This window comes from Peromyscus eremicus, chromosome 7, assembly GCF_949786415.1.
Source record: "Peromyscus eremicus chromosome 7, PerEre_H2_v1, whole genome shotgun sequence".
NCBI lineage: Eukaryota > Metazoa > Chordata > Mammalia > Rodentia > Cricetidae > Peromyscus > Peromyscus eremicus.
In genome coordinates this window covers 45,462,933-45,476,903 of record NC_081422.1, presented here as the reverse complement: position 1 = coordinate 45,476,903, position 13,971 = coordinate 45,462,933, and the positions used below count along the sequence as shown (strand labels likewise).

The following is a 13,971-nucleotide window of genomic DNA, read 5'->3' as shown; positions in this document are numbered from 1 at the left end:
AAACTGTCATGAGGTTTTACTTCCACACTGTATGAAGAATGTGCTTTGTAAATCTCATGCCTCTTTGTTAACTGATGCACTTACAAGCCATCTATACTACTATTTTTAATGGAAAATATATAAATGAATGAGTGGATAGGAATGAAAAATGGAAATGGGCTTGGTGGGTTTTAGGATATTTAAAAATTTTAAAGGATAAATGGCTAAGAAATTTAAAAAGTAAGTTCTAGAATAATATGTATAGTGTAATTGCATTTGTGGTTTAAATGTATATTGTTAGTATTTAATAGAGTTTACTTAAAGCAGTTTATAATTCTTTTGTGCTACATAACAAAATGCCTTAGACTGGCTAGTGTAAACAATGGAAATACATTTCCTCATAGTTCTAGAGCTGGTAAATCCAAAGTTAAGGTGCCTGTGGCATTGATAAGGGCTGGTACCTCACAGATTATCTTCTCAGTGTATGCTCACATGGGAGAATGGGGAGGTAACTCTCTGGGTTCTATTTATATTGGGACTAATCCTTCAATCATGTTTTTATGACCTACTCACCTCTCAGAAGGACCCACTTTCTAATATGTCACATTGAGGACATAGAGGAATAGGCATTTCCATATTAGAATTTTGTTTTGGTAGAAGATATATAAACCTTTACAATTTAGAATATTTTATACTATAAATATGCTTATACATAAAATGTTATATTTATTTATTTATATATAAATTTTTTCTTACCAACATGGGCCAAACTCTGGAGTCAAGAGTTGTAGTTGGTTGTCTGAGCACTGGGACTGCGGAGCTTTTGTTTTTACATTGGGTGTTTCTGTTCTTAAATTTCTTTGCCATAGGTATTTGTGGCTTTTACTTTTAGAAAAAAAAATAAGTTGTTATTTGGGGAAAGTGAGACAGTTCTACAGTTCAGTTTAGAGATACTTTAGAGTGTAGATTTTTTTTGGAAATGGTCCAGACAGACAGGAGACTGTGGCAACTGTATCTTATTACTGAAATATATGTCTGTTTTCCAATTATGGCCTCCCAGTCAGTGTGTTCTTGAATTGTTAACAAAAATGAATACTTTTTCCTCTTGGCTAAATTGTCAGGCTCTACATATTTTATAATTGATACGTTATGTAGCTTGTCATCCCCACTGTTGTAGCGCCTATTATATTTCAGGCTGCTTAGGGGAGTGTCACATAGTTTCATTCTTCTTCTGCGCATTTGTCTCTCCATCTGGGAGTGCAGCATTTTGTTGATCCTTGCACATATTCCCTGTATCTGTCTATACTCTGACTTTGAATCTGCTAATCAAACACTGTGAACTGCTTGGTGACCATTGTGCTCTAAAATGATGCATTGCTATTACAAGTACATGGTGATTATTTTCCCTAGGATAGGTAACATCTTGTTTACAAGTGGACATAACCAAGTAAAATGATAAGAATCCATGACATTTGTGGTGCTGTTGTGGCAGAGTTACTCAATAAGACACTGAGGGGTCCTTGTAACTATCTCAGTTCACTTAAGTACTGTGTACTTGGGATTAATAATATTCATTTGCTGAGATAATCCAACAAGGAATGAGCATTCATTCACTCATAAGGATTGTGCAAAATAATGTATGTCAGATCATTTTATAAATGGTGGTACATGATGCAGTTGTAGGTCTGTCCTGTTACTGTTTTCATTCAGAGCACAGATGGTAGTAGCAATGTCAAGCTGATGGTGAGAACGATTTCACTAGTGCTGTTTTCAACCTCTCTTGAGGCTGACACTATCATTTCTCCAGAATAGCGCTTTCACAGTTTTTTAAGTTATCCCCACAGCACTCATAGAAGTGTTTACACATCTATCTAGATCTAGGGGATGAAAAGATGCAGGAAAGTATAGTGTAGTACTGTGCTAGCAAACACACATTGAGTTACACACAAATGCAGTATCTTCCCAACATTGCCAAGAGTCCAGAACATTTAATGATTTGTAAATGTATAGCTCATCCCCCAGTAAAACACTGGGGGTTTTACTTTTTGTTCCTTTTGTGACTATGTTAAAGAGCTAAAATTATAGCTTAATATTCTTAGTTTAGTTACGTTTCAGATCTTTGCTTTAGCAATTAATTATCTTTTTCAAGCAATTAATTTTCAATTTGTGACTTGACTAAACCATCTGTTATAAACTTTCTTTAAAAGCAGAAGAAAACATGATTTTTAGAGGAAAACATGAATGTAATTGGCAGCAAGTTATAAATTCTGCTGGTTGCTCTTTAAAGCCTAGGAAAGAAAAGAATGTCAACCTCTTCATTGAAAGTCAGTAAGGAAAAGATTTTGAAAACGTATTTCTGGGCCAGTGAGGTGACTCAGCAGGTCACCTGCGTGTAACTCTTGGAGCCCATGTAAAGGTGGAAGGGGGCACAACGCACAAAGCTGCCCTCTCACTCCACATGCCTCCGAAATGCCTTTCCCCTAAAGAGCACAAATGCTTCTTTGCTTACTATTATTTAAATACTTGCAGTTTATCCCTTGAAGAAATTGTGATGACAAAATGCTTTAGTGCAGTTATAAAATATTATAATTAGTAGTTTGGAGGAAAAAAAGGCTGGGCATGTATAGCTAGAGTTTTCCTGCCTGGTCCACAGTCAGGACAAATCTCTGTCACCTGCCGGTCCCACAGCTGCTCAGATCCAACCAAGTAAACACAGAGACTTATATTGCTTACAAACTGTATGGCTGTGGCAGGCATCTTGCTAACTGTTCTTATAACTTAAATTAACCCATTTCTATAAATCTATACATTGCCACGTAGCTCGTGGCTTACCGGCATCTTCACATGCTGCTTGTCATGGTGGCGGCTGGCAGTGTCTCCTTCCTCCGCCTTCCACTTCCTCTCTCCTTGTCCCGCCTATACTTTCTGCCTGGCCACTGGCCAATCAGTGTTTTATTTGTACAGAATGATATCCACAGCAGGCATGTATATCTAAAAATACCACATTTTATTACTCTTCTAAAACAATCATTTTTAACCTCTTGTATTTTTCCTATCTTAGTATCTGATAATTAAAACATCAGAATATAATTTTTGAATGATTGTGTTGTTTGCTTGGTTTTTCCAAGTTAATTTATGCTTAAAATATGAAAACTGATTTTCATATTATATTTCAATTATATAAGGTAAATGAAAAAATTTTTAGAAGCCTTGAATCAAGGTACTAGTCAATAGAGCTAAAATTCACTTTCATGTTTATTCTGAAAGTCCTAATAATATGGCAAGTCTTAGCCAGCATGGATTTTCTAGAAATAGTGTTGTGAGTTTCACTGTAGAGGTAATGTTGTATTTCCTAACTCTGTATACATGAAAATAAAGTGATTTTTGCTGCTTTTACTTGGCCTCTTTGGTCTTTTAAGAACATGCCAGAAGTTAAGTTAGATCTATATTACTCAGTTTCCTCAAGCTACATATTCCTAGCTGAAATATTTGCATGTATAAGAAAGATTATTCTTTGATAAATAAAGATAGTTTAAATTTGAGTTGTTTCTGTAGTGGCCCATACTGATATTATGTAGGCTTTAGGTTCTAATGAGGAACTTGCTTATATTTAATTTTAGTGATTTTTTTTTAATGGGGATATTTGGGTAGATAGATGCACATGTATGTGTACATATGTATATGCCTATATGTGGAGACCTGAGGTCAACTTCAGGAGCTGTCCATCCCCTTTTTCTTTTCTTTCTTTCTTCCTCCTCCCCCCCCCAACCCAGACAAAGCTTACTGAAGCTGGAGTTGACCATATCTAGCAGACAGGCCCCAGGGATTCACCTGTCCCTGCCTCCACAGCACTGAGATTACAAATGTGCACCAGCTTGCCTGGCTTTTATAAGTGGGTTCTAAGGCTTGAACTCAAGGTCTTCTTGCTTGCATAGTGTATTAGTTACTTTTCTGTTGCTGTGGTAAAGCACTATGACCATGGCAACTTGTAGAAGGAAGAGCTTATTTTGGCTTACGGGTCCAGGAACTTCGAGTCCATAATGGTGGGCCAGCATAGCAGCAGGAGCAGAAAGCTGAGAGAGCTCACATCTTGAACCTTGAGCATGGAGCAAAGAGAGTGAACTGGAAGTTGCAGGAGACTTCATCTCAAAGAGTGCCCATGATGAGGGACTTTCTCCAGGAGACTGCACTACTTAAACCTCCCTGAATATTACCACCAACTAGGGACCAAGTGTTCAGATGTCTGGGACTGTTGGGGACACTTCTCATTCAAACCACCACACATCGCAAACACTTTACTGACAGAGCTACCTCCCCAATGCCCAAAATTTAGTGATTTTTTTTAAGGTAAATTAATATACCTACATGCATATGAAGATGTTTGTACATTGTTTGTACATTTGTTCACTTATCAAAGATAAACTGAGTACCTACACTCTGACAGGTACTTCATTTTCATTAATTTATGTTAGTATGGTGTGAGTTGTAGTGGTTTTTTTGGTTTTGTGTGTTTGTTTTGGTTTGGTTTTTTTGCTTTGCCAATGTCAAATATATTAACCTGGCCAAGATTACTTTTTAGGCTCAGTAGCTTTCTTTTTTGTGGATTGGTGATCCTGGTGGAAGTAATTTTCCACTCTTGAAGCATTATACAAATATTATACGAGTATAATATAATATAAGCTGTACCAAGGAGCAGCTCCTGATACAAATATATGTCCTTCCTAACCACATGGCTGAGCTGAAGATCCTACATCAGGGTATCTTGTGCTTTCTTTGAGAGTTTATCAGATTTATTAAGGGTAACCCCCAAAACACACAGAAATAAGAGGAGAAAATAACATATCCCCATATACAAGTGTATATCCATCTGTACATCTGTCAAGTAACATAATTAATAATGGTTTAAAACAACTTTGTGTGTGTGTGTGTTGTATGTAACTTTAAACCTTGTTATCCTATACACTGCAGCTGTGGGAAATTGGTGGTTCGAAGAGTTAGGACCAAAATTGATCGCTTCTGATTTTTAACATCTTTGCATTCTATTGGAACAGTCACAGCATATGTTCAGGGATGGGGTGACGGGTATGGTATGGTAGAAGTTGGTAGAGCACCAAGATCAAATCATCTGTTGGCAGTTATGCCAAGAGCCCTGGTGATAGACGCTGTGTTGTTAATACCATCTTGCTGCTCCATTTTAACATGACTCCATTTTAAAGCAAGTTATGAAAAATAAGAATCATGTAGATCTGAATGAAAGTAACATGAACTCATGTAATTGGATATCTGATTAATGTTAGTTCTTTAAGAAACAGAACCCACTAGATTCAGAATGACCTTAGGTAGGAAGTATAATTTTAAAATTGTTAATAATACTAAAAGTAGTAGATAATTGTTCATTGACTAAATACCATGTGCTAGGTACTCTAATCAGTTTGCATGCCTATCATTTAAATCTCTTTCAGGTAGATGTTTTATTAGTATACTCATATAGACAAAGAATGGCAAAAAAATTGGTTAAATGAGGACACAGTTAAATAAAAGTAATTTTAAACAAATGTAACCAGTGTATATTGTTTTAGATAGATAGATAAATGTGCTTTTAACCGTTATGGTAGTGTTTCTCAAAGTGTGCTTTGTAAGTTTCTAAACACTGAAATTACAATGAGTAACCGAAAAATACCCTAAGTTCCCATAATAAACCCACTGGCTCAGATTCCTTGGGTATAATAGGATCCAGGGCTCTGCATTTCAAATACTTCCCAAAGTGTTTCTTAAGGACACTGAAATGTAAGAACATCGTCCTGTGCAACTGCTACCTAATTTGAGTGTGTAAAGAAAAATAATGGCAGCTGAGTAGAAGGACGGAGGTCCTGGATGTGTAAGTTTTACAGAGGCTGGTAATATGTGCATTATTGGGTAATATTTTTAGTTGCAATGGAAAGTGTAGAGGGCTCTGAAGACTGAATTTAGGATTAGGAAGGTTTCCAAAAGGAAGTTAGTTCCAGATAGATGGAGCAGGATGAGAGGCTGCTTCTCCCTGCTCTGACAGCCTTGTTCACGTCTGTATCATAATGCTGAAATATCATGTTTCAACACTTCTCTTTCTTTAACTAAATTGTGCCCTGCATACTGGATATTCTATTCTTGTCTAGATATATCATCTCCTAGTCCATCAGTCTTTAGGACATTCAAATCTTTGATAAATAGCCAATTCTGGTTTTCTCCCTTAAAACTCTTGAATTAAGAAAGTGGGTAGAGTGCTTCCTAGGCAGCCTGGCAGCCTGGCCGTCATGGTCCACGTTGTGAACTGTCCTTCCTTTCTCAGTCTGTCCACTCACTTGAAAGTACCTGAATTTTTACAGTGTGCATACCTCTTTGAAGTCCTCGTGCTTACTGCATTTTATTGGCTGGCCATTCTTTGGGACTTGTGTGTATGTGACTTAGAATTTGAGAACCAATTTTAAGATGGGATCAGTCATTAAGGTTTTGAATAAAAAAACTATGAGGAAAGTAAAAATAGAGGTTGTTTAGGTAGAACATGATTATGATAAAGTTTGTTAGTAAATATTTTTCTGCCGTGTAACATAATAGTGATCTTGTGACTCTCAATGAATTCGTGCAGTGTATTTCAGCTTTCAGCATAACATAATTGCATTTGAAAGGGACAAAAAGCTCTCAAAATCTCTATCAAGCTGGTCAGTCAATTTTACCAACAACCAGAAGAATTCCACAGGAATTTAGTGACTGATTTCCTTTTCTCTGCAGAGTTTTTAATTTACTTACCATGGCTAATTGTTATTTAATCTTTTTTTTCTTTTTTCTTTCTTTTTTTTTTTATGTAGGTTTTTAGTCTTTGCACTTTAAAATACTCCAAGATCTTTATTCAAGCAGCACATGGGCACTGTCAGATTGTTGGGTCAAATAGGTATTGATGACCTGCCTCTTTCCTTACTTATTTTCAATGACTCAGTTGTGAGGACTAAACAAACCCTGATTGCTTATAGTTCTCGATATCTAAATACCCAATTATGACTTTACAAATTAAGGTAAATTTTTAATATGCACATGGTTCAATAAGTACAAGTGACTTTTTAAAGCATTGCTGTACAGCTCTAAGACAGGCATCTTAAGTAGCTTTTAATTAGTTTCCCACACATAAATGCAAGTGAGAATTGTGCAGTTTTCTGCTTGTCATCAACTGCCTCTTCTCCTCAGTCTTCACCATGTTTCACTCACCATGTCCATCTGTTGTGTCTTATTAAGAATCTGTATATCCATCAGCTTCATACTTGTAGAGGAGAATTGTGTAAACGCTTTGTGTAGAATATGCCTGTTAAACATGAAGTGAAGCCCCCAAGGTTGGGGCTTGTTTTCTTTTTCACTGGAGAGGTAAATAGTTCAGAAGATAATTTGAGTATGAAATCTGATTTCAGAATACATACAGTCTTGGAGAGAAATCAAGAAATCAGAATACATGAAGCATTATTCTACAATGCATTAATGACATCTGTCAGTGGATCCTTCAAATATAGGTAAATGACACTAGAGAATTAATTTTTAACCAAATGTTTCTTGGTTTTCAGAAAGCAGAGTCTCACTATATAGCCTAAAATGCTTCAAACTTATTCTGTAGCCTTAGTTGGTCTTGAACTTAGTCTTAGCCTCCTCAGTGCTAGTATTACAGACATGCAGCACCAAACTGCCTTAAATTTGTATTAACGAATGCTCTGTGTGGAGAATGTGCTCCATTTTGGCTTTCTATATAGGCTTTTGGCAATGACAGGGGCAGTAGTCAAGATGTTATTGAAGGAACAGCAATAAGAGATTCATTCTATGGTGTAATGTTAGCACTCTAAGCTCGGAAGGAACAGTGGCCTGTGAGGCCTCTCTTTACACACACTAGGTGGAGTTCTCATCTCTGTGCTCTTATGGCCTGTACATACCTCTCCAAGCTGTACTTGCTGTTACATAATTATATGTTGCATTTCTCTTTCTCTGTCAAACTGAACTCCTTGAGGCCAAAGAGTATTTCTTGCTTGTAATCTGTCTTCAGTACCTGGCAGAGTGCTTAGACCACTTTGTTTATTAAGTGATTGAGAGAATTGATTCTTTAACATTAATAAGAACTGATTTGAACTCAGACAGACTTACTTGACCAAGTCTGTTTCATGTTTATATTGATTTTAACTATTTCCCTGTTGCTAATGGCTCTAGAGAGTTGTAGTGGGTAGCCATTCCAACCTTGATCTGGAAGTTCCAACCCCCATTGAGGCTTCGAGCAGAGTTCTCCAGAGAACACCGCCGGACTGCGCTACGTCTTTCCCAGACCCTGTAACCTACCTATCCCTTCATTTGTAAGTTATGCCACTAAATAAACCTCCCTTTTAACTATGTAGAGTGGCCTTAATAATTTCACCAATAGAGAGTATGTCATTTCTTTTTTGTTTTGTTTTGTTTTTCAAGACAGTGTTTCTCTGAGTGTCCATGGCTGTCCTGGAACTCCCTCGGTAGACCAGGCTGAACTTGAACTCAGAGATCCTCCTTCCTTTGCCCCCTGAGTGCTAGGATGAGAGTCTGTAACTTCTTAACTTACCAAGAAGTGTCAATGCCCTAAACATACTCATATTTTAGATAATTTTGTTCCGATCGCAAATAAGGCCCTAACATAGGGGTACTAGTGTCCTGGTTCTTAGGTCACTTCAGGCTAGTTTGTTATTCATTAACCATACATAGACATACAACTCACTAGTTCCTCCTCTGCACTCTAAAATAACTGGTGTAAGATCTTTTTGGAGAACCTCATGGAGGTTAGTGGAAAGAAACAGGAGCAGCAATTCATCATGCAGAATGACCCATTCAGTTTGTTTCTGAAATGCTTTTGCTAATTATGCTGAATTCCCGCTGCATTTTTGTTTCATGTTTTTGTTTCCATATAATATATGATATTTACTGTCAGTTACTTTGACATTCCAAATAAAACAACTCATGGTATGAAGTTAAAATTTTAGTTGCTAATAAACTAATTGCCCAATTCCCATTCAGTTTTCTAACTTATCTCAGAAACTTTTCTCTCTCTCTCTCTCTCTCTCTCTCTCTCTCTCTCTCTCTCTCTCTCTCTCTCTCTCTCTCTCTTTGGGGGGCGTGTTTTTCAAGACAGGGTTTCTCCATGTAGTTTTGGTGCCTGTCCTGGATCATCTTGCTCTGTAAACCAGGCTGGCCTCAAACTCACAGAGATCAGCCTGGCTCTGCCTCCCAAGTGCTGGGATTAAAGGCGTGTGCCACCGCCACCCGAATTTTATTTTTTTCTTAATGTAATAACACATTTAATTTGTGTTCTCATACTCTGTCTCAGTCTGTTTTTTGCTGTTATAATATCTGAGTGGGTAATTTATGATTAGAAACTTATTTCTCACATATGTGGAGGCTAGGGAGTCTAAGTTCAGAACTTACTCAGGAGCACATTTCATACTCTGGTGGGAAGTAATTTTATGTGTTCAAATAATGAAAGGTAGAAAAGGCCACAGATGAAAGGCTACAGAAAGCCTCTTTCCTAAGGGTCTTTATCCCATTCACAAGAGAGGAGCCCTGGTGATGGGCTCATCTCATTAAGCTCCCATCTCCCAGCACCAGCACACAAATAGTCAGTGGTAACACTTGAATTCCAAATCACAGCACACTTACACCTTCACTAACACAAATTGCCCTCTATAGAGTGAAACTCCTTGAAAAGGATTTTCTTAGTCTAGTCTGAAGATAGAAAAGGAGACTTCAGTGTTCTTTTGTTTTCCAATAGCCTCATAATACATTTATGAATATGTTTATTGAGTATTTATAACTTGTTAGTCATTATTCATGTTGTGAACTTCAATTTAGTAAGATTTTGTTTTGTTGTTTTGGGGGGTGAATTTGTTGTTTGTTTGTTGTGGGTTTTTGCTTTCAAATATCTTAGAATATCTGAGACCTACTCCTGTCTCAATAAAAAAAAAAAGCAAGGCAGGATTTTTTTTTTCCATGAGATGGCATTTGATTTGGAACATGAAAGGCTGTTGAAAACATGTTCTGCTTGATGTATGATATATCCCTGGATAGGACTTGGGTTGCTGCTACATTTTTTGGTAAACTCCCTTTTAGGGGACATGTTCCTCCTGTTTTGGTAAAGTATTAGAGAATTTGAAACCTTTCAGGGATTTTTCATATTTCTACTTTTGATCTATTCATATGTTGATCTTATTATTCAGAACAGAATATACAGCTGCTCCGCAACCCCTACGAAGATAGTTTAGATTTTGCACGGTGGGGTGCAGTTTCAGATGAAGGTAAAGTGAACAAACTACAGAAATAGAAAGTTGTGAGGTTTACCTGGAGAACAAAGCAGTTCAGCTTGACTGTAGCACATGGGGGCGGAAGGGTGGGGGGGAGGAGGAGGAGGAGGAGGAGGAGGAGGAGGAGGAGGAGGAGGAGGAGGAGGAGGAGGAACTAGGAAAGGAGAGAAAGGCCGTAGAAGACAGTGGAGCTGTGTGATGTCGGCTCTGCATGCTAACTAGACTAAGGAGTACCTGTGCGCGTCTGATCTGGCAGGCAGGGAAGAGCTCTTCAGTTTCTAAATGGAGACATGACATGTTCTGAGTTCTGCCTTAGAAAGACTGATTTGTCTTAGAATTGAAAAACCTAAAACCTTACCGATGCCTTGTCAGGAACCTGAGTGAAGTTACTCAAGACTAATGTGGGATAGTATTGACAGAGCTTACCTAGAGAGGAGGAAGTGAAGAAGAGAGACATGAGATGGGAAAGCGATTGCAGAGAGAAGTGTCAAGCTCTGGTGTTACTCTTTAAAAGCCTGAATGAATGAAAGAAAGGTCAGAATCTGAGCAGGAAAACATTTGAAACTCTAATGCTGGCTCAGAAGCCTTTCTGTCAGTGGAACTCTGACACTTGGTGCCGTATTCGCTTTTAAGGTCCATTTGTACTGCACTAATTAAGCACATCTTTCTGTATTTTATTTATGTGTATAGTCTTCTTTGTACATTTTCTGTCATTGAAACCATTCTTAAATCCTTCATCTCCCTCAGCTTTTGCTATTTTCATTTGAAATTTTAGCCTAAGTAGTTTTTCCTTTCTTGTACCCCCGTATAGCTTAGCTAAATGATGGAACACTCTCTGCCCCAAAACCACCTTTTTATGGGGTGCACATATAGGCTTATCAAGAGATCTCTGTGGGATTCAGGGGGAAAGCAAGGCAGCCTAGCTGAGCCATCCTGGGAATTAGAAAGCCAAATGAAATCCCCCCTAAAAGAATGGCCCTGTTCTTTAGAGCAGCCTCTCTGTTTCTTGCTATTCTGTCCCTCCTCTGCCTCCCAGCTTTTTTCCTATCTGCTCTTACAAGTTCCTGTTTATATATACTATGTCAGCTCAGTTTTTACAACTAACTGGCCGCCTCCCTCTTTGTCTCTCATTTTCCCGACAGAGAAGATCTGATGCAACTCCCTTTCCTTTTTTGGTTTTTCAAGACAGGGTTTCTCTGTGTAGCCCTGGCTGTCCTGGAACTCATTCTGTAGACCAGGCTGGCCTTGAACTCAGAGATCCACCTGCCTGTACCCACCAAATGCTGGGATTAAAGGCCTGTGCCACCACTGCCTAGCACAACTCCCTTTTCAATCCAACTCACAGTATCCCTTCTGATCAAGCAGCTTTTTATTACAAGTACTAAAGACTGACTCAGACTGTCTAGGGTGTGAGGAAATGTCTCATCTCCACACTAGGAAGGACTGACTCCACTTCAGAGTCAGTTGATAATAGACTCAGCCGTGTTCTCAAGAACCGCACAATCTATATCCCTCACTTGGCCATCACTGTCACCTGTAACTTTTGGTAGACTGTCCCCACTAACAGTACTTACAGCAGAAAGTGGCCATTGCTTCCTTTGGCTTTTTCTCAGAAGTGAGATGATCCTGAAGTCTTTCTTTAAAATGAGCACATTTCCCCCAGGTTTGTTGGCTGGGTTTGTAGTTAGAGATGTCTGGGTTCATGGGGCTGATACGAAAGAGTGAGTAAACCAAAATGCGACATTCCTAAGCCCATAAATACCAACAAAGAGAATAGTGTGTCTCTGAAACCAGTCAGGCTCATCTGTGGGAAATTCGTTATTTTCCTCTGAAATAAAGGAAGGCGTACCTGGAAAGAAGAAGGGAGTAGAATGATGTATCTTACCTGTCTGCCACTCTCTCTCCTTCCCCCTCTTCTCCATCCCCTTCCTCTTCTCTCCTTCATCCTATCCCCTCCTCCCTTTCTCGCCAGAGCCTCATATAACCTAGGCCAGCCTTATACTTACTACATAGCCAAGAGTAACCCTGACCTCACAATTCTCCTAACTCTACCTTTCTAGTGCTTGGATTATAGGCAGGTGACACCACACCTGACTAACATGTTCTTTTAAAGTAAAGGTTACTGTGGGAATGTTGCCTGAAGAAAATTAGCGTTCCATCGGTATAAAAGACAGTGTACTATAATTATCATTTGGTCAGGTGTGTACATATGTATCATATACTACATATTTAATACATAGGAATAGTATAATATGTGCTGTGCTTCAGATAAGCTTCCCTCAAAGTTCATGTGATAGAGGCCTGGTTCCCAGAGTTGGGATTATTGAGCGGTGTTGCAATCATTAGGAGATGGGGCTTTGTGTGGGTCCCACTGTTACTGGGAATGTGCCCTGAAAAGGGATGGTGGGACACCAGACCCTTCCTGTCTTTCTTTCACTTCCAGCTGCCATAAGGTGAGCAGCTTCCTCCTCCATGTGCTCCCACCAAGGGGTTGCTCAGACGGGGGTAGAACTGGCCAGAAGTAAGTTATTTCAGAAGTGTTATAATCTCATGCAGCTGACTAACGTGGCTTATATGTGGCAGAAATCGAAGCTGCTTAGAACAGTGAGCAGGCCTCCCAGAAGGATATATGGGTTCCCTGAAGTATGTCTGCTACATGCCTCTTTTAGATCTAGCTTCTGAATTGTTTTTGTTTTAATTTTTGAGGCAGAGTCTCACTGTGTGGCCCTGAGTGGCCTAGACCATTTGTTATGTAGACCAGGCTGGCCTCTAACCTACAGAGAGATTTGCTTCCCAAGTACTGGGTTAAAAGGCATGTGTCATTTCTGTCTTATCTTCCTTCACATTCTTACAGACACAGTTCTTCCACAGATTTTTTTTCATACTGAGGCATTGGTTTTAGTGATAGTACATCTTACTCTTTTACATAAAAATATCAGTCACATGACAATTTTGCAAAATTTGTAATTTATGCAAAGCCCTTTGCTCATAATGAGCATACCATACAAGGGAATAGTACGAATTAAGACATAATTTTCTAAAACTTCATCCTATATTTAATATCCAATCCATGTTATCTAATATGACTTGGAGTTTTAACTTCTAGAAAGGAGAGTCAGTTTTTGCAAGATCTGTATCATGTTAAATTTGTGCACACTGGTTATTGGAATTAGTCTAAAAGTACTGAGTATATGCATTCACCCCCATCACTTTGATATAGTATATAAGCAAAATATTCAAACTACGACCTCATTGAAAAGTAAAACTATGGAGGAGGGCTGGGTGTAGTGGTGCACATCTTTACTCCCAGCACTCAGGAGGGAGAGGCATGGGATTTCTGTAGGTTTGAGGCCATCCTCATCTACATAGCAAGTTCTGGGGCTACATAGACCCCTTCTCAAAACAAACAAAAAGAACTGTGAAGGAAAAAGGAAAATTAAAGTAGGTTAGAAATTTTCTTTTCAAAGATCTGTAATAATATATTTCTAATTTGGGCCTGATTTTTTTTTTTTTTCTTGTTTCAGGTGGGGCATCGGTGTGGGTAGTGGTCCTGGGATTAAATTCAGAGCATTGCTCATGCTGGGCAAGTCCATTCCTAATTGGTATCTTAGTAACCCTTGTTGGTAAGAAGGAGAAGCAACAAAATGTAGAGGCTGCAGGAAGGGCATCA

At 38.6% G+C, this 13,971-nt stretch overlaps 1 protein-coding gene across 6 annotated transcripts in view; it reads left to right on the top strand.

Moving 5' to 3' along the window:
- Positions 1 to 13,971, top strand: part of Sik2 (salt inducible kinase 2) — a 106,222-nt gene that overhangs the window by 31,620 nt on the left and 60,631 nt on the right. Inside the window, exon 3 of one of the 6 annotated variants that reach the window (XM_059267868.1) lies at positions 7,413 to 7,511. The exons of the other annotated variants lie outside the window; for them this stretch is intronic. The gene's annotated coding sequence lies outside the window, so the exon portion shown is untranslated. The remainder of the gene's footprint in view (positions 1 to 7,412; positions 7,512 to 13,971) is intronic. 6 annotated transcript variants of the gene reach the window in all.